Here is a 21,569-nt window from a genome sequence, read left to right on the forward strand (position 1 = left end):
ATGCGCAGCGCTATCGTTGGTGCTAGATTGGCCTGCATGCAGGCCAATCTAGCAGGTCGCTCACTTCACCCGCTGGGTGAAATGAGCGGGGCCCCCCGCACACTCAGCACACATCGCGCTGTGCTGTGCGGTTCGCTCAGCACACATCTCTCCCCTGATCTGCAGTGAGTACTGGCCGTTAGACCTCACCTTTGGACATTGTGTCCATGAATAGATAAGGAGGGGGGTGGGGAGGGCGACCATTTCTTTACCAGACAGCATTACTACAGGCCAGAAACAAAATGCTTCCTTATCAGAAGAGGTTTTCATGCATGTGTCAAATTGGTAGTAAACGAAGGGGGAGGAGAGAGAGAGAGAGATTTATCATAAGGACAAATGTAACAAACACTGGTAGTTCTGCAAGTAATGACTGGGAAAAACTAAGAATTTTAATGTGCATTTCAGAGGCCAAGCTAATTCTGCAGGAAAGCCTCAAGGGGATCCATTACAATGCAACTGTAAATTGTACTGGATGAACAGCCTCACTTGTCTATACATTTTTGTTAAGCTGCAAAGGCTAGTAAGTAACTCAGTCCATATTTTACTTAGTGATAGCATAATGTGGAGCTGCTACAAAGTTAAAACCTTAATGACACTACTCAACTGTACTACCCTAACTTGTCCCTACCACTCACAGAAGCCCAAGGCCTGCTTCATACTGTACATTCATTCTTCCCAGGTTTGGGGACGGGTTCAGGCTATCCAATTAGCCCCTATTAATTCCATCCCCCCAAAAAATGTTTTCATGCGAAAACACACAGGATACGAGAAAAGTCGCAGACTTACGTGTTTTTTCGCAGCAGAGATCGTGGGGGGGAAAAAATGCTCATCAGGGATTTGGTATACCTGCAAAATCCCTGATAACTCCGGTATCGGGGCTAATTGGATAGCCCCAGGCGAGGTACTTTACTACGGCTAAGAGGTTACAGTCCTTAGTTTGGGTAAGCCTTGTAAGGAATACATAGGTTATACCGATGGCCAGGATCCCTGCTGTCATGATCCCGACAGCGGGACCCTGGCCACCAGTATGACGGCAGCTGGGTGAGCGCTAGAAGGCCCCTTGTGGTCTCGCTGCACTCGCCACAAGTTATATTCTCTCACTATGGGTGGGGTGTAGTATGGTTTGCTGGCAGTCGGGGTCCCGGCGACCAGCATAATCCCGACCGCCGGCATACAGACAGGCAATCACAAAGGAGCCCCTTGCGGGCTCGCTGCGCTACGCTGTCTATTCTCCGTCCAGGGGGGTCATGGACCCCCAAGAGGGAGAAAAGAGGTCGGTATGCCGGCGCCGGTATGGTGGTCGCCGGGAGGCCGGCCACCTGAAGACCACCCCTATGGGTGTCATGGACACCCAGAGAGGGAGAAAAGCCGGTGGCGCTGGTATACCGGCAGCAGCATTTTACCATCTGTTGGAATTCCAGCATTGGCATTGTGACCGCCGGGATCCCGACAGGCGATGTACTGATCGCCTCCCCTTTGTAATACTCTACTGCAAGTGGTGATGGCAGTTTGGCTTTTTTCCCCCGAGTTAGAAGCCTCTTAGGATGGGTTCGTATGGTTTGCCGGCGGCCCGGGATCCCGGCAGTCAGCATACCCACTCTATGGGTGTCGTGGACATCCACAAGTGGAAATAGTCCCTGTTAGTCAGCATGCCCAATGTCGTCATTTGTAGCGGTCAGGATTCCAGTGTCTGCATAGTGACCGGTGGGATCCCGACCACCGGTAACATGATTACATCCCCTTAGGATATGTATGTGCATATATAACTAGCAGATGAATTGCTGTGACCGAACCGTGGAACTGCACTTCATTGGGTCATGAAGGATGAAGGTTAGATGTACAGGCACTTCACAGGCAAGTAAGGATCCTACCATTCCTGAAATGCAGACTCATTTTTATTGTATGTTTTGCCACATACAGGCAACAGCTTTTCTGCTCAAGTGATTATGTAATTAGCCTATTAACGTCCACCCACCATACACTTACATTGGGCAGGACAGTTTATACACTTACAGCAGCAACTCATAAATCGCAAAGTGAGGAGCTGGGGCACCAGTGACAGTCGGAGATCTAAGACACGTCCGGGAACAGTTAATAAGGGTTTCACAATCAGAACATTTATTAGTCAGAGAATGGTGCAAGCAAAAAACCCAGTTAACAACAATCTCCAAGTGCATCTTAACTGAGTAAAACATGTACAAGCATGTGCAACGGGAGCAGCGGACTGGCAAAAAAATGAGCAGAAATATTTATTTTGGGAGCTTTATGTTGGTCATTGGTATTAGCTATGTTACTAAACCCATTTGCTGTAGATGAGTGGGATCCATATGCTAACACTGTAGATGAGTAGCTCTTGTGGTCTGCAGGAAACTCCACCATAAAGAAAACGCTTCACTGCCACTGATCAACAGTGGGGAGTTGCCTAGGCAGTGGAATAGGTCCCAGGGTAGTAGTATCAACTCCAGACAATACAGACCATTACCAGCTATGTCTGCCGAAAAAATAGGATTTTAATACCTACCGGAAAACCCTTTTCTCTTAGTCCGTAGAGGATGCAGGGGAAGCTTCAAGAACCATGGGGTATAGACGGGATCCGCAAGAGACATGGGCACTTTAAGACTTTGAATGGGTGTGAACTGGCTCCTCCCTCTATGCCCTTCCTCCAGACTCCAGTTTAAGGAACTGTGCCCAGGGAGACTGACATTTCGAGGAAATAATTTATTGTTAAACCACGGTGAGCGTCATACCAGCTCACACCTCAAGCATGCCGCAGAACATGGCATTCAATAGAACACCAGCCGACGGCATGAAGAATATGCAGCAATATGCTGACATAAAACGTAACACAGCCTGTGTGTAAACACAACAAATAACAGCAGAACGCATGCCACGGCATGAATAACATCAGCAACAGGCTGACTTAAACGCAACACAACATGTGTGTAACCATAACCCAATAACTGCAGATACAGTACGCACTGGGATGGGCGCCCAGCATCCTCTACGGACTAAGAAAAGGATTTACCGGTAGGTATTAAAATCCTATTTTCTCATACGTCCTAGAGGATGCTGGGGAAGCTTCAAGAATCATGGGGTTTATACCAAAGCTCTAGAACAGGCGGGAGAGTGCGGATGACTCTGCAGCACCTATTGACCAAACAAGAGGTCCTCATAAGCCAGGGTATCAAACTTGTAAAACTTTGCAAAAAAGTGTTTGAACCCGATCAAGCAGCTGCTCGGCAAAGCTGCAATGCCGAGACTTCTCTGGCAACCGCCCAGGATGAGCCCACCTTTCTGGTAGAATGGGCCTACACAGATATCGGTAACGGCAATCCAGCCGTAGAATGAGTATGCTTAATCGTATTACAGATCCAGCGTGCAACAGTCTGCTTGGAAGCAGGAACCCCAATCTTGTTGGGAGCATACAGGATAAACAGATCCTCCGTTACCCTAATCTGAGCCATACTGGCGACATAAATTTTCAAAACTCTGACCACATCGAGAGACTTCAATTCCGACAAGGCTTCGGTAGCCACCGGTACCACAAAAGGTTGGTTAATGTGAAACGATGAAACCACTTTTGGCAGAAATTGCTGATGAGCTCTCAACTCCACTCCATCTTTATGGAAGATTAAACAGGGCTCTTGTGAGTCAAAGCCGCTAATTCAGACACCCGCCTTGCGGCTGTCAAGGCCATCCGCATGACCACTTTCCAAGTGAGGAATTTCAACTCAACCTTATGTAAAGGTTCAACTAATGAGATTGCAGGAACTGCAACACCACGGTAAGATCCCATGGTGCCAAAGGGGGCACAACGGGAGGTTGGATGTGTAACACTCCTTTTACGAAAGTTTGAATATCTGGAAAGAAGGCCAATTGTTTTTGGACGAAAACAGACGAGGCTGGAATCTGAACCTTAAATCGAGCCCAACTTAAGACCCGCATCCACACGATCTTGTAAGAAAAATGGAGAAAACAACCCAACTGGAATTCTTCCGTAGGAGCCTTCTTGGATTCATACCTAGACACATACTTTCTCCAAAAACTGTGGTAATGTTTTGACGGTACTCCTTTTCTGCCTGAAATAGAGTAGGATGACTTCACCGGGAATACCCTTTCAGGCTAGAGTCCGGCGTTCAACCTCCAAGCCGTCAAATGAAGCCACGGTAAGTCTTGGTACACGGACGGCCCCTGCTGTAACAGATCCTCTCTCAGAGGAAGAGACCAGGGATCTCCTATGAGTAATTCCTGAAGATCCGGATACCAGCTCTCCTTGACCAGTCTGGAACAATGAGGAACACCTGAACCTTTGTTCGCCTGATGATCTTTAGCCTCTTGGAAAGAGTGGAAGTGGAAGGAACACATAGACCGACTGAAACACCCCCGGTGTCACTAGGGCGTCCACCGCTATTGCTTGAGGGTCCCTCGACCTGGAACAATATCTCTGAAGTTTCTTGTTGAGGCGAGACGCCATCATGTCTATTTGAGGAATTCCCCAACGACTTGTCCCTTCTGTGAAAAACTCTTGATGAAGACTCCACTCTCCTGGATGGAAAACGTGTCTGCCGAGGAAGTCTGCTTCCCAGTTGTTCAATCTTTGAACGATCATCGTTGACAGAGCGCGTATATGTTTCGTCGCCCAGCGGAAAATCTTTCTGGCTTCTGCCATTTCTTGCTCCGTTATAAGCGGCCCTTAACTCTAGACCGGGAATGTGGTGACAAGTATCCCAACTTGACCCTCTTCCTTGGAAGTTTCTCCTATGTGACAGCTCCCACGCCTCGAAGGCAAGCATCCGTGGTCACTAGGATCCAGTCCTGGAACCCGAACCTGCGCTTAGGAAATTAGAACTGCGCCGCCACCACAGGAGTGAAATTCTGGTCTTGAAAACAGGATCATCCCAGGTGGGAACCGGACCGCTTGTCCACTGGTTTTGCAAAAAACACCCTAGCATGTAACCTGCCCACTGAACGGCCTCGTAGGCCGCAACCATCTTTTTTAGCATCTGAATGTATTGATGGATGGACACTGTTACAGGTGTGACCAGACTCTGGATCCTCAGAGCCTTTTCCACTGGAAGAAAACAACCACTTGGTTACTTGACCTCGCCGTAATCAGGAAAGCGTCTCAGTATAGAATAATAACTCCTTACTATCGAAGGACAACCATCATACCGCCCTCACCTTGGTGAAATTGGGAATGACAATCCTGAATTGCAAATCCCAGGTAAGCCTAATGCGGAATAAACCGCAATTAGACCTCCTTTCTCAGATTGGAGATCCCTGCCATGAGAGATTCCATCTTGGATTTTAATTTATTTAAGTAGAAATTTTGGGATTTCAGATATAGGATTAGTTTGACCGAGCCGTCCAGCCTCGGGAGCACGAAAAAGCTTGAACAACAGCCTCCCTTTTTTTTTCTTTTTTTGTGACCGAGAGAGCAGGACAATGACCTGATCTTGACAACTCTTGTATTGCGTCGCATACTACCTCCCCGTCCAGAGGAGAATCGGTAAGCTCTATTTGAAAAATCGGTGAGGGGAAACGTCTGGAAACGCCAGCATGTCCCCCTTGGAACTCTATTCTTAAAACCCACTGGTCCATGTCCGTTCCAGGACTGACTGAAGAGTTTTAGACGTGGTCCCACCGGTGTGGGCTCCCGCAAGATAGACCCAGCGTCATGTGGTGGATGTGGCAGAACAGAGGATGATTTCTGCTTCCACGAACTTGAAAAGGCCACTGACCTCTTACCTTTTCACCTTCCTCTACCTGCAAAGAAAGGGAAATCCGTATCCATTCGGCCGAAATGACTGCATCCTACAATAATGCGTCACCAACCGTTGTGAGGGAACATAGGGCAAGAAGGTAGACTTACCAGTGGCATCTGCCGAGATCAACTCAACAAGGCCATCACCAAACCAGGCTTCATCTTCATAGGAAAGAGACTCCAGTTCTTCTCCGAGTCAGCATCAGCATGCCATTGGTGAATCCACACCGCCCTCCTAGCCGGCCATGGAATTGGCCCGCAAACCCAAGAGTTCTATATCCCTTGTGGTCACACGGCAGTATGCTGCAATGTTATAGATATGACCCAACTTAAGGAGCACCCAATCTCTCCCCAGGGTAACTATCTGGGATGACAAGGTAACCGACCATTTCTGCATACAACTACTCCCCCATGCGCACGTAATGCAAGTATAATCAACATACACATAATTAGAGTATCACACAGCTTCCTGCATACGATCCTTTGTGACAGGGCCCCGTGCAGAACAGGGGGTGACTCACTTTATTCTATCCACGGCGGGAAAAGAATAAACACTCGGAATCTTCATGAGGATTTGAAACCATCTCGTCATGGCTGACCCAGAGATTTCAACAGAGCGCTCAGTACAAGAGAAGGAATAGCTTTACCTCAGCATTCACTATAAAAAATTATTTATAATAAGATTTTAAACCTACCGGTAAATCTATTTCTCCTAGTCTGTAGAGGATGCTGGGGACTCCGTAAGGACCATGGGGTATAGATGGGCTCCGCAGGAGATAGGGCACCTAAAAAGAACTTTGACTATGGGTGTGCACTGGCTCCTCCCTCTATGCCCCTCCTCCAGACCTCAGTTAGAGAACTGTGCCCAGAGGAGATGGACAATACAAGGCAGGATTTAGTAATCCAAGGGCAAGATTCATACCAGCCCACACCAATCATACCATGTAACCTGGAACATACATAACCAGTTAACAGTATGAACAAAAACAACATTAACGGTCCAAGACCGATGTCAACTGTAACATAACCCTTATGTAAGCAACAACTATATACAAGTCTTGCAGAGTTTCCGCACTGGGACGGGCGCCCAGCATCCTCTACGGACTAGGAGAAATAGATTTACCGGTAGGTTTAAAATCTTATTTTCTCTTACGTCCTAGAGGATGCTGGGGACTCCGTAAGGACCATGGGGTTTATACCAAAGCATCCAATCGGGCGGGAGAGTGCGTATGACTCTGCAGCACCGACTGAGCAAACGCTAGGTCCTCATCAGCCAGGGTATCAAACTTGTAGAACTTAGCAAAAGTGTTTGACACCGACCAAGTCGCCGCTCGGCAAAGTTGTAAAGCCGAGACGCCTCGGGCAGCCGCCCAAGAAGAGCCCACCTTCCTAGTGGAATGGGCCTTAACCGAATTTGGTACCGGCAATCCAGCCGTAGAGTGAGCCTGCTGAATCGTATTACAGATCCAGCGAGCAATAGTCTGCTTTGAAGCAGGAGCGCCAATCTTATTGGCCGCATACAGGACAAACAGAGCCTCTGTTTTCTTAATTCTAACCGTCCTGGCTACATAAATCTTTAAGGCCCTGACTACGTCTAGGGATTTGGAATCCTCCAGGTCACCGGTAGCCCCAGGCACCACAATAGGTTGATTCATATGGAACGAAGAAACCACTTTAGGCAAAAATTGCGGACGTGTCCTCAATTCAGCTCGATCCACACGAAAAATCAAGTAGGTGCTCTTGTGTGAGAGCCGCTAATTCTAACACTCGCCTTGCTGATGCTAAGGCCAACAACATGACCACCTTCCAAATAAGAAATTTCAACTCAACCTTGTTAAGCGGTTCAAACCAGTGTGATTTTAGGAACTGCAACACCACGTTCAGGTCCCATGGTGCCACTGGAGGCACAAAAGGGAGCTGGATGTGCAGCACTCCCTTTACAAACGTCTGGACTTCTGGAAGAGAAGCCAATTCCTTCTGAAAGAAAATCGAGAGGGACGAAATCTGTACCTTAACCGAGCCTAATTTCAGGCCCATATCCACTCCTGTCTGTAGGAAGTGGAGAAAACGACCCAGATGAAAATCTTCCGTAGGTGCATTCTTGGTCTCACACCACGATACATACTTTCGCCAGATACGGTGATAATGTTTTATCGTCACCTCCTTCCTAGCCTTTATTAAAGTAGGGATGACCTCTTCCGGAATCCCCTTTTTTGCTAGGATTCGGCGTTCAACCGCCATACCGTCAAACGTAACCGCGGTAAGTCTTGAAATACACAGGGCCCATGCTGCAACAGGTCTTCCCTCAGAGGAAGAGGCCAGGGGTCTCCTGTGAGCATCTCTTGTAGATCCGAGTACCAGGCCCTTCGAGGCCAGTCTGGGACAACGAGTATCGTCTGTACTCTTCTTCGTCTTATGATCCTCAACACTTTCGTGATGAGAGGAAGAGGAGGAAACACGTAGACCGATTCGAACACCCACGGTGTTACCAGTGCGTCTACTGCTACTGCCTGAGGGTCCCGAGACCTTGCGCAATACCTCCAAAGTTTTTTGTTGAGGCGTGACGCCATCATGTCTATTTGAGGGGTTCCCCAAAGACGTGTTACGTCTGCAAGTCCCCACTCTCCTGGATGGAGATCGTGTCTGCTGAGGAAGTCTGCTTCCCAGTTGTCTACTCCCGGAATGAAGACAGCCGACAGAGCGCTTGCATGATTTTCCGCCCAGCGAAGAATCCTTGTGGCTTCCGCCATCGAAACTCTGCTTCTTGTCCAGCCTTGGCGGTTCACATGAGCCACTGCTGTGACATTGTCTGATTGAATCAGAACCGGTAGGTTTCGAAGAAAACTCCCCGCTTGTCGAAGGCTGTTGTAAATGGCCCTGAGTTCCAACACATTGATGTATAGACAGGACTCCTGGTCTGACCAAAGACCCTGAAAAGTCTTTCCCTGTGTGACCGCTCCCCATCCTCGGAGGCTCGCGTCTGTGGTAACCAGGATCCAGTCCTGAATCCCGAACCGGCGACCCTCCAGCAGGTGAGCACTTTGCAACCACCACAGGAGGGACACTCTGGTTCCTGGGGACAGAGTTATTTTCCGATGTAAGTGCAGATGGCATCTGCCGAGACCACTTGTCCAGAAGGTCCCATTGAAAAGTCCTTGCATGGAACCTTCCGAAGGGAATGGCCTCGTAGGCCGCCACCATTTTTTCCCAGAACTCGAGTGCATTGGTGAACGGACACCCTTTTCGGTTTTAGCAGTTCTCTGACCATGTTCTGGATGTCTTGGGCCTTCTCTATTGGGAGAAAGACCTTCATTTGTTCCGTATCATACCTAGGAACGGTAGTCGAGTTGTTGGAATCAACTGTGACTTTGGTAGATTTAGAATCCAACCGTGTTGCTGGAGTACTCTCAGAGAGAGCGCCACACTGCTCAGCAATTTCTCCCTTGATCTCGCTTTTATCAGGAGATCGTCCAAGTATGGGATAATTGTGACACCATGCTTGCGCAGGACCACCATAATTTCCGCCATTATTTTGGTGAAAATCCTCGGGGCCGTGGAAAGTCCAAACGGCAACGTCTGAAATTGGTAATGACAATCCTGTACAGCTAATCTCAGGTATTCCTGATGGGGGGCATATATGGGGACATGAAGGTACGCATCCTTTATGTCCAGAGACACCATAAACTCCTCCTCCTCCATGTTGGCTATTATCGCTCTGAGAGATTCCATTTTGAATTTGAATCTTTTTATGTACAGGTTTAGGGATTTCAGATTTAAAATCGGTCTGACCGTACCATCCGGTTTCGGGACCACAAATAGGGTTGAATTGTAACCTCTTCCCTGCTGGTGCAGGGGAACCTTGATTATCACTTGCTGTATACACAGCGTTTAAATTGCAGCTAACACTACATCCCTTTCCGATGTGGAAGCTGGTAGGGCCGATTTGAAAAATCGGCGCGGGGGCACATCCTCGAATTCCAATTTGGAACCCTGGGAAACTATTTCCAACACCCAGGGATTCAGGTCCGAACTGACCCAGGCCTGACTGAAAAGTGGAAGACGTGCCCCCACCGGTGCGGACTCCCTCAGGGGACTCCCAGCGTCATGCTGTGGGTTTTGGAGCAGCCGGGGAGGACTTTTGTTCCCGGGCACCTGCCGAAGCAGGTGCTCTCTTGCCTCTGCCCTTACCTCTGGTGAGGAAAGAGGATCCCCGACATCTTTTGGACTTGTGCGACCGAAAGGACTGCATCTGATAGGGTGTTGCTTTCTTTTGCTGTTGGGGAATATATGGTAAAAAATTAGATTTACCTGCTGTAGCTGTGGAAACCAGGTCCGTCAGCCCATCCCCAAACAATACATCACCCTTATAGGGTAGTACTTCCATATGTTTTTTGGAATCCGCATCACCCGTTTATTGGCGAGTCCATAAGGATCTTCTCGCCGAGATAGACATGGCATTGGCCCTGGAAGCTAGCAATCCAATGTCCCTTTGAGCATCCCTCATAAATAAGACTGCGTCTTTTATATGGGCTAGAGTTAGGAATATAGTATCCTTATCCATAGTATCAAATTGATCTGTCAGCTCATCTGTCCAAGCTGCAATTGCGCTACACACCCATGCCGACGCAATAGTCTGTCTTAACAGCACCCGTATGAGAATAAAAACCCTTTAATGTAGTTTCTTGCCTGCGATCTGCAGGGTCCTTAAGGGCCGCTGTGTCAGGAGATGGTAGCGCCACTTTCTTGGACAAGCGCGTCAGGGCCTTGTCCACAGTGGGGGGTGATTCCCAAATCTCCCCGTCCTACTTAGGGAAAGGGTATGCCATAAAAATTCTTTTGGGGATCTGCGGTCTCTTATCCGGAGTCTCCCAAGCTTTTCCAAAGAACTCATTTAATTCATGAGATGTGAGAAAATTAATAATCTGTTTCTTTTCCTTAAACATGTGTACCCTTGTGTCGGGGACCGAGGGTTCATCCACAATATGCAACACATCCCTTATTGCCACAATCATGCACCGAATGGTTTTAGTCACCCTAGGGTGCAATTTTACTTCGTCATAGTCAACACTGGAATCAGAATCCGTGTCTGTAGTAGTGTCTTGTGTCAAGGGACGCTTTTGAGACCCCGACGGGCCCTGTGAGTCGGTCCAATCTGAGGATTGACCGCCTGATGTTCCCCCTAAACCAGCCTTATCAAGCCTTTTATGTAAAGATGTCACACTTGCATGCAACATATGCCACATATCCATACAATCTGGAGTCGGCACAACCGACGGGGGGACACCACTCATTTGCTCCACCCCCTCCTTGGAGAAGCCTTCCGCCTCAGACATGTCGACACACACGTACCGACACCCCACACACACAGGGAGTTACCTATAAGGGGACAAAACCCCAACCAGGCCCTTAGTAGAGACAGAGAGATAGAGTATGCCAGCACACACCCAGCGCTTAAAAACACTGGAATATATGACCAGATAGCGCTGTTATATGTATATAATTGTAATCTCCACTCACTGCGTCGCCAAAGTGCCCCCCTCCTCTTTTTTCCAGCCTTGGAAGCTCAGCAGGGGAGAAAACAGGGAGCCAGCGTTTCCTCGTGCAGTCTCTGTGGAGAAAATGGCGCTGGTTAGTGCTGAGGATCAAGCCCCGCCCACCCGACGGCGGGCTTCGGTCTCATCAACTTTGTATAGAAAAAATGGCGGGGGTTACCGGATTTACTGTGCCACAGCCTAATCCATGTTTATCCATGCCAAAATGAGGAATATTGCTGCCCAGGGCGCCTCCCCCCCCTGCGCCCTGCACCCTTCGGTGCCTGCTTGTGTGTGTGTGACTGGGAGCAATGGCGCGCAACTTACCGCTGCGCGCTTACCTCATGAAGATCTGATGTCTTCTGCCGCCTGAAGTCTTCTTTGCCTTCTCATACTCACCCGGCTTCTATCTTCGGCATCTGTGAGGAGGACGGCGGTGCGGCTCCGGGACGAACCCCAGGTGAAACCTGTGTTCCGACTCCCTCTGAAGCTAATGGTGTCCAGTAGCCTTAGAAGCAGTGCCCAACTTAACAAGCCAGCGCTGCTTCTCTCTCCTCGGTCCCACGATGCAGGGAGCCTGTTGCCAACAGGACTCCCTGAAAATAAAAAACCTAACAAAATTCTTTTTCCACAGAAAACTCTGGAGAGCTCTCTGCAGTGCACCCATTCTCCTCTGGGCACAAGATCTAACTGAGGTCTGGAGGAGGGGCATAGAGGGAGGAGCCAGTGCACACCCATAGTCAAAGTTCTTTTTAGGTGCCCATGGTCCATACGGAGTCCCCAGCATCCTCTAGGACGTAAGAGAAATATATATATCTATATCTCATATATATTATATCTATATCTCATATATTATATCTATATCTCATATATATTATATCTATATCTCATATATATTATATCTATATCTCATATATATTATATCTATATATCTAATATATATTATATCTATATATATCTATATATCTATATCTATATCAGCAGAGTTAGTTACAGCGGAACTAACTCTGCTGATGTGGATTTCTTATGGACATATTATGGAAAGCTTGATAAAGGTCTGGATGAACCGAAACGTCGCTGCTATTTCACTGCCATGCAACTAAATACGCCTTGCATTTCTATGTTGTGAGTATTGGATTAAAAATAACTTAAAAAGCTTGCTAAAGTCTGGAGAGTGCCTATGTTTGGAATATATATATATATATATATATATATATATATATATATATATATATATATATATATATATATATATAGATATAGATATATATATATAGATATATATATATATAGATATATATATATAGATATATATATATAGATATATATATATATATATATATATATATAGATATAGATATATATATATATATAGATATAGATATATATATATATATATATATAGATATATATATATATATATATATATATATATATATATAGATATAGATATATAGATATAGATATAGATATACATATAGATATAGATATATATATATACATATAGATATATATAGATATACATATAGATATATATAGATATACATATATATATATATATATATAGATATACATATAGATATACATATATAGATATACATATATAGATATACATATATAGATATACATATATAGAAATGGTGACCGACTGGACACCTCGTTGTACCGTAAACCCACTGACCGCAATCTGACCTTGCATGCTAGCAGCCATCATCCCCCAGCCCTCAAAGAAGGATTGCCCATATCCCAGTACCTCAGAGCCATGAGGATCAATTCCAACGCAGCACTCAAAGATCAACAATGTAACGAGATCACTTCTCGCTTTCTGGAGCGAGGGTACACTAGCAGTGTACTTACTCGCTGTCTCAATAAAGCGAACAGCATTTTTCATGGACAACAGGTTAAAAACCCCATTCGTAACAATCGGATGATTTGTTCCACTCAGTATGATGGTTCCACAAGTGCAACCAGAAAGGCCCTACGGAAACATTGGCCAATAATAGCCACCGACAACAGTTTGCCTTTTCTTAAAACACCTGCTCCTATGGTTGCATACAAACGAGGGGCCAACCTAAAGCAATTACTAATGAGACCCACGATTTTCCCTGAACAGAACACATCTCAAATCCAGCTTATGCAAGCCAAACCTGGCAGTTTTTCTTGCGGGGGGTGCACAACGTGCAGATCTATGATCACTGGTCCTTTTTTGTATCACCCACACACAGGGAAAAAAATCTTCATCAGATATCATCTCCACTGTCGACTGGATCATGTCGTCTACCTTCTAAAGTGCCCATGTGGGTTATGTTATGTCGGACTAACCGCGCGTCCCTTTCGCGACAGGATGGCAAACCATCGGTCATCCATACACACGGCCCTCAATGTGGGCTTTTCTGACAAACCGGTAGCACGGCACTTTTTGTCAGTTAGACATCAAGTATCTGCCCTGAAGTGTCAGCTGATTGACTGGGTGCCGCCACCTGTTAGTGGAGGCGATCGCACCTTGTTACTTAAACAGAAGGAAAGCTTTTGGATACACAAACTCAATACAGTGTCACCAAAGGGCCTCAATGAGGCCAACCCCCTTAATATTTTTCTTTAGAATTTTATTTTGCCATAGTTGATTGGATACCTTGGAACACACTTTGTATGTTTCAGGGACATAGGGCACTGTGATACAATCAGCACATACAGGCTGGGTTTCGATTTGTGTTTTATATGTTCTATGTTCTATGTTTTATTTTTTTCATTTTTGTATGTTCTTTTTATGTATAGAGATTAAGAAAGTAAGGACAGTTATTTATACGTCCTTGCTTATGTTTTTTATATATATTTTTCTGTTGTTTCCCGGAGCCTTCCCAGGTCCTATACTAGTCACGAGGGTCCACCAATTTCAATGACCACACCACCCACTATTCCCTTTTATTATTTAAAATCTTTTACTACATTATACCAATGTATTACTATAAAGATATTACACTCACATCAGTATTCAATTTGCCTTTGTTGATCAGATATATGTTAGTTTGTATGCGTAGGGTGAGTTGTGGTCATTTGATCTGGTGCCCTCTTATGTCATTTTTGACATTTCATATTATGGATCATTATTTACATTTGCACTCTTTTTCTTCTGTGGTGATTGACAGGCTACACATAGGTTAATCCAGGATTATACGTGAGGAGACCTCCGGTATACCTCCGAGTCCCTGTGAGCTATGAGTGAACCTGTACATTGATGATTCCACCTGGGGGAGTGTTCATTCTCTGAGAACACCCCCCTCTAGGTTGTACACCTCCTTTAAACATTAGCCAGTGGATAAGCCTAATTACGGTTCTTTCCGCGAGTGGAACGCAGAGACTTCCGGCCAGCGCCACTTCCGCGGAATGGAACGCATGGTGTTCCGGTCGGTGGAACGCAAAAGACGCGTCTCCGGCAGTTGCCCTTCTAAATCGTTAAAATACACTCATTTAAGTAGCCGTGCGTTAGCGATAGCCACTGCCTGTCCTGTGAACCCTGTAACGTTTTTCCCAGTTGGTCTGAGTTAGTTATCTGAGAGGTGATCAGTTAATGAGAGACTGGGTTTATACTAATCTCCCTAATTGGCACTTCCTGTGGTTGATCCTTAAATAGTGCTCAGCTGAGGCTGAACTTTATGCAGCTTCCATTTGGCTCTGGACACTTGAGCAGTGAGTATGGTTCTCCTGCAGCTCCCTTCTGACACATGATTACGGTTGGTGATTATTTTTTCCTGTTGTGCCTCCTTACAGACTGAGTGTCTGACACATGTACAGAGCCCACAAGCTGCCATGAGCTATTTCTACATGTAACTAGGTATGATCTTTTCCAAAATGACGTTGTTAGTGTATTTTCTTATGGTGTAGTTACTCTGTTATTTATCTAATAGGTGACTACGCCTTGCAGCTTCCCCTACGTTATAGGCTTTTTAACTTCATTATGTGATCAGGCTTGTTGCCAACTTTGAAGGCCATTCCACACATCTGAGTGATCTGGCTTGCCGTCCAGGTAATCATTTGCCTATCTAAACAGATAGTCCTAACGGTGGAGGTGTCTCTTTCATCACACGTGGATTATTTCCAAGTATCTCTTTTTTACATATATAAAAAAAACAGCTTTTTAATACGTTTTCTGGTTTTTGTGACAGTCTTCAGGGCCTGGGAGGCACTGGTGGTGTTGGTGTTGAATAAATCTGGGTTCTTATACATATTAATTGTAACTGTTTTTGATTGTATAGGTGATTTAAGTGCCAATCTTGATAAAGGTCCGCATAAGGACCGAAACGTCGATGAAATACGGCATCAACAGTGAACCCGAATAAAAATATACTGAATTTACAAGTGACTTCAGAGACTAATTTCTGGGCGTGAGTGCACCTTCCACCTAGGTGGTTGTTGTGGTATATATATATATATATATATATATATATATATATATATATATATATAATATATATATATAGATAGATATATACACACACACACCGTTACCTACCTACAGACATACCTACCGCTATGTCTGTCTTTGCCCTGTTTTGTTCTATAACTGTTCTAATTGTAAAGCGCACCGGAATATGCTGCGCTATATAAGAAACTGCTAATAAATAAATATAAATAAATAATAAGAATTTACTTACCGATAATTCTATTTCTCGTAGTCCGTAGTGGATGCTGGGGACTCCGTAAGGACCATGGGGAATAGCGGCTCCGCAGGAGACTGGGCACAAAAGTAAAGCTTTAGAACTACCTGGTGTGCACTGGCTCCTCCCCCTATGACCCTCCTCCAAGCCTCAGTTAGGATACTGTGCCCGGACGAGCGTACACAATAAGGAAGGATTTTGAATCCCGGGTAAGACTCATACCAGCCACACCAATCACACCGTATAACTCGTGATCTAAACCCAGTTAACAGCATGATAACAGAGGAGCCTCTAGAAAAGATGGCTCACTACAGCAATAACCCGATTTTTTTTTGTTAACAATAACTATGTACCAGTATTGCAGACAATCCGCACTTGGGATGGGCGCCCAGCATCCACTACGGACTACGAGAAATAGAATGATCGGTAAGTAAATTCTTATTTTCTCTAACGTCCTAAGTGGATGCTGGGGACTCCGTAAGGACCATGGGGATTATACCAAAGCTCCCAAACGGGCGGGAGAGTGCGGATGACTCTGCAGCACCAAATGAGAGAACTCCAGGTCCTCCTCAGCCAGGGTATCAATTTTGTAGAATTTTACAAACGTATTTGCTCCTGACCAAGTAGCTGCTCGGCAAAGTTGTAAAGCCGAGACCCCTCGGGCAGCCACCCAAGATGAGCCCACCTTCCTTGTGGAGTGGGCATTTACAGATTTTTGGCTGTGGCAGGCCTGCCACAGAATGTGCAAGCTGAATTGTACTACAAATCCAACGAGCAATAGTCTGCTTAGAAGCAGGAGCACCCAGCTTGTTGGGTGCATACAGGATAAACAGAGAGTCAGATTTTCTGACTCCAGCCGTCCTGGAAAATATATTTTCAGGGCCCTGACCACGTCTAGCAACTTGGAGTCCTCCAAGTCCCTAGTAGCCGCAGGCACCACAATAGGTTGGTTCAGGTGAAACGCTGAAACCACCTTAGGGAGAAACTGAGGACGAGTCCTCAATTCCGCCCTGTCCGAATGGAACATCAGATAAGGGCTTTTACAGGATAAAGCCGCCAATTCTGACACGCGCCTGGCCCAGGCCAGGGCCAACAGCATGACCACTTTCCATGTGAGATATTTTAACTCCACAGATTTAAGTGGTTCAAACCAATGTGACTTTTGGAACCCAAAAACTACATTGAGATCCCAAAGTGCCACTGGAGGCACAAAAGGAGGCTGTATATGCAGTACCCCTTTTACAAACGTCTGAACTTCAGGGACTGAAGCTAGCTCTTTTTGGAAGAAAATTGACAGGGCCGAAATTTGAACCTTAATGGACCCCAATTTCAGGCCCATAGACACTCCTGTTTGCAGGAAATGTAGGAATCGACCCAGTTGAATTTCCTCCGTCAGGCCTTACTGGCCTCGCACCACGCAACATATTTTCGCCAAATGCGGTGATAATGTTTTGCGGTTACATCCTTCCTGGCTTTGAGCAGGATAGGGATGACTTCATCCGGAATGCCTTTTTTCCTTCAGGATCCGGCGTTCAACCGCCATGCCGTCAAACGCAGCCGCGGTAAGTCTTGGAACAGACAGGGTCCTTGCTGGAGCTGGTCCCTTCTTAGAGGTAGAGGCCACGGATCCTCCGTGAGCATCTCTTGAAGTTCCGGTTACCAAGTCCTTCTTGGCCAATCCGGAGCCACGAAATTAGTGCTTACTCCTCTCCATCTTATCAATCTCAGTACCTTGGGTATGAGAGGCAGAGGAGGGAACACATACACTGACTGGTACACCCACGGTGTTACCAGAGCGTCTACAGCTATTGCCTGAGGGTCCCTTGACCTGGCGCAATACCTGTCGAGTTTTTCCCAACGGTTTATAATCATGTGGAAGACTTCTGGGTGAAGTCTCCACTCTCCCGGGTGGAGGTCGTGTCTGCTGAGGAAGTCTGCTTCCCAGTTGTCCACTCCCGGAATGAATACTGCTGACAGTGCTATCACATGATTTTCCGCCCAGCGAAGAATCCTTGCAGCTTCTGCCATTGCCCTCCTGCTTCTTGTGCCACCCTGTCTGTTTACGTGGGTGACTGCCGTGATGTTGTCCGACTGGATCAACACCGGCTGACCTTGAAGCAGAGGTCTTGCTAAGCTTAGAGCATTGTAAATGGCCCTTAGCTTCAGGATATTTATGTGAAGTGATGTCTCCAGGCTTGACCATAAGCCCTGGAAATTTCTTCCCTGTGTGACTGCTCCCCAGCCTCGCAGGCTGGCATCCGTGGTCACCAGGACCCAGTCCTGAATGCCGAATCTGCGGCCCTCTAGAAGATGAGCACTCTGCAACCACCACAGGAGGGACACCCTTGTCCTTGGTGACAGGGTTATCCGCTGATGCATCTGAAGATGCGACCCGGACCATTTTTCCAGCAGGTCCCACTGGAAAGTTCTTGCGTGGAATCTGCCGAATGGGATTTGCTTCGTAGGAAGCCACCATTTTACCCAGAACCCTTGTGCATTGATGCACTGAGAGTTGGCTAGGTTTTAGGAGGTTCCTGACTAGCTCGGATAACTCCCTGGCTTTCTCCTCCGGGAGAAACACCTTTTTCTGGACTGTGTCCAGGATCATCCCTAGGAACAGAAGACGAGTCGTCGGAACCAGCTGCGATTTTTGAATATTGAGAATCCAATCGTGCTGCCGCAACACTACCTGAGATAGTGCTACACCGACCTCCAACTGTTCCCTGGATCTTACCCTTATCAGGGAATCGTCCAAGTAAGGGATAACTAAAATTCCCTTCCTTCGAAGGAATATCATCATTTCGGCCATTACCTTGGTAAAGACCCGGGGTGCCGTGGACCATCCATACGGCAGCGTCTGAACTGATAGTGACAGTTCTGTACCATAAACCTGAGGTACCCTTGGTGAGAAGGGTAAATTGGGACATGAAGGTAAGCATCCTTGATGTCCCGAGACATCATGTAGTCCCCTTCTTCCAGGTTCGCAATCACTGCTCTGAGTGACTCAATCTTGAATTTGAACCTCTGTATGTAAGTGTTCAAAGATTTTAGATTTAGAATCGGTCTCACCGAGCCGTCCGGCTTCGGTACCACAACAGTCTGGAGTAATACCCCGTTCCCTGTTGCAGGAGGGGTACCTTGATTATCACCTGCTGGGAATACAGCTTGTGAATGGCTTCCAAAACTGTCTCCCTGTCAGAAGGAGACATCGGTAAAGCCGACTTTAGGAAACGGCGAGGGGGAGACGTCTCGAATTCCAATTTGTACCCCTGAGATATCACCTGAAGGATCCAGGGGTCTACTTGCGAGTGAGCCCACTGCGCGCTGAAATTCATTGAGACGGGCCCCCACCGTGCCTGATTCTGCTTGTAAAGCCCCAGCGTCATACTGAGGGCTTGGCAGAGGCGGGAGAGGGTTTCTGTTCCTGGGAACTGGCTGATTTCTGCAGCCTTTTTCCTCTCCCTCTGTCACGAGGCAGAAATGAGGAACCTTTTGCCCGCTTGTCCACGAAAAGACTGCGCCTGATAATACGGCGTCTTCTCATGTTGAGAGGCGACCTGGGGTACAAACGTGGATTTCCCAGCTGTTGCCGTGGCCACCAGGTCTGAAAGACCGACCCCAAATAACTCCTCCCCTTAATAAGGCAATACTTCCAAATGCCGTTTGGAATCTGCATCACCTGACCACTGTCGTGTCCATAACCCTCTACTGGTAGAAATGGACAACGCACTTAGACTTGATGCCAGTCGGCAAATATTCCGCTGTGCATCACGCATATATAGAAATGCATCTTTCAAATGCTCTATAGGCAATAATATACTATCCCTATCTAGGGTATCAATATTTTCAGTCAGGGAATCCGACCACGCCAACCCAGCAATGCACATCCAGGCTGAGGCGATTGCTGGTCGCAGTATAACACCAGTATGTGTGTAAATACATTTTAGGATACCCTCCTGCTTTCTATCAGCAGGATCCTTAAGGGCGGCCATCTCAGGAGAGGGTAGAGCCCTTGTTCTTACAAGCGTGTGAGCGCTTTATCCACCCTAGGGGGTGTTTCCCAACGCACCCTAACCTCTGGCGGGAAAGGATATAATGCCAATAACATTTTAGAAATTATCAGTTGTTATCGGGGGAAACCCACGCATCATCACACACCTCATTTAATTTCTCAGATTCAGGAAAAACTACAGGTAGTTTTTCCTCACCGAACATAATACCCCTTTTTGGTGGTACTCGTATTATCAGAAATGTGTAAAACATTTTTCATTGCCTCAATCATGTAACGTGTGGCCCTACTGGAAGTCACATTTGTCTCTTCACCGTCGACACTGGAGTCAGTATCCGTGTCGGCGTCTATATCTGCCATCTGAGGTAACGGGCGCTTTAGAGCCCCTGACGGCCTATGAGACGTCTGGACAGGCACAAGCTGAGTAGCCGGCTGTCTCATGTCAACCACTGTCTTTTATACAGAGCTGACACTGTCACGTAATTTCTTCCAACAGTTCATCCACTCAGGTGTCGACCCCCTAGGGGGTGACATCACTATTACAGGCAATCTGCTCCGTCTCCACATCATTTTTCTCCTCATACATGTCGACACAAACGTACCGACACACAGCACACACACAGGGAATGCTCTGATAGAGGACAGGACCCCACTAGCCCTTTGGGGAGACAGAGGGAGAGTTTGCCAGCACACACCAGAGCGCTATATAATAAGAATTTACTTACCGATAATTCTATTTCTCGGAGTCCGTAGTGGATGCTGGGGTTCCTGAAAGGACCATGGGGAATAGCGGCTCCGCAGGAGACAGGGCACAAAAGTAAAGCTTTTACAGGTCAGGGGGTGTGTACTGGCTCCTCCCCCTATGACCCTCCTCCAGACTCCAGTTAGGTACTGTGCCCGGACGAGCGTACACAACAAGGGAGGATTTTGAATCCCGGGTAAGACTCATACCAGCCACACCAATCACACCGTACAACTTGTGATCTAAACCCAGTTAACAGTATGATAACAGAGGAGCCTCTGAAAGATGGCTTCCTAAACAATAACCCGAATTAGTTAACAATAACTATGTACAAGTATTGCAGATAATCCGCACTTGGGATGGGCGCCCAGCATCCACTACGGACTCCGAGAAATAGAATTATCGGTAAGTAAATTCTTATTTTCTCTATCGTCCTAAGTGGATGCTGGGGTTCCTGAAAGGACCATGGGGATTATACCAAAGCTCCCAAACGGGCGGGAGAGTGCGGATGACTCTGCAGCACCGAATGAGAGAACTCCAGGTCCTCCTTTGCCAGGGTATCAAATTTGTAAAAATTTACAAACGTGTTCTCCCCTGACCACGTAGCTGCTCGGCAGAGTTGTAATGCCGAGACCCCTCGGGCAGCCGCCCAAGATGAGCCCACCTTCCTTGCGGAATGGGCCTTAACAGATTTAGGCTGTGGCAGGCCTGCCACAGAATGTACAAGTTGAATTTGGTTACAAATCCAACGAGCAATCGACTGCTTAGAAGCAGGTGCACCCAACTTGTTGGGTGCATACAGTATAAACAGCGAGTCAGATTTTCTGAC

At 46.7% G+C, this 21,569-nt stretch overlaps 1 protein-coding gene and 1 long non-coding RNA gene across 2 annotated transcripts in view; one reads left to right on the plus strand and one right to left on the minus strand.

Annotated features, from left to right (window-relative positions):
* CUL3 (cullin 3) overlaps nt 1–21,569 on the minus strand; it is a 293,465-nt gene that overhangs the window by 213,968 nt on the left and 57,928 nt on the right. The window lies entirely within an intron of this gene.
* Nucleotides 14,980–15,778, plus strand: LOC134911280 (uncharacterized). Its single transcript, XR_010176443.1, has 4 exons — nt 14,980–15,021; nt 15,103–15,166; nt 15,240–15,358; nt 15,588–15,778. It is a non-coding gene; the product is annotated as an uncharacterized LOC134911280 (long non-coding RNA).

The sequence above is a fragment of the Pseudophryne corroboree genome, chromosome 4 (genome assembly GCF_028390025.1).
Source record: "Pseudophryne corroboree isolate aPseCor3 chromosome 4, aPseCor3.hap2, whole genome shotgun sequence".
NCBI lineage: Eukaryota > Metazoa > Chordata > Amphibia > Anura > Myobatrachidae > Pseudophryne > Pseudophryne corroboree.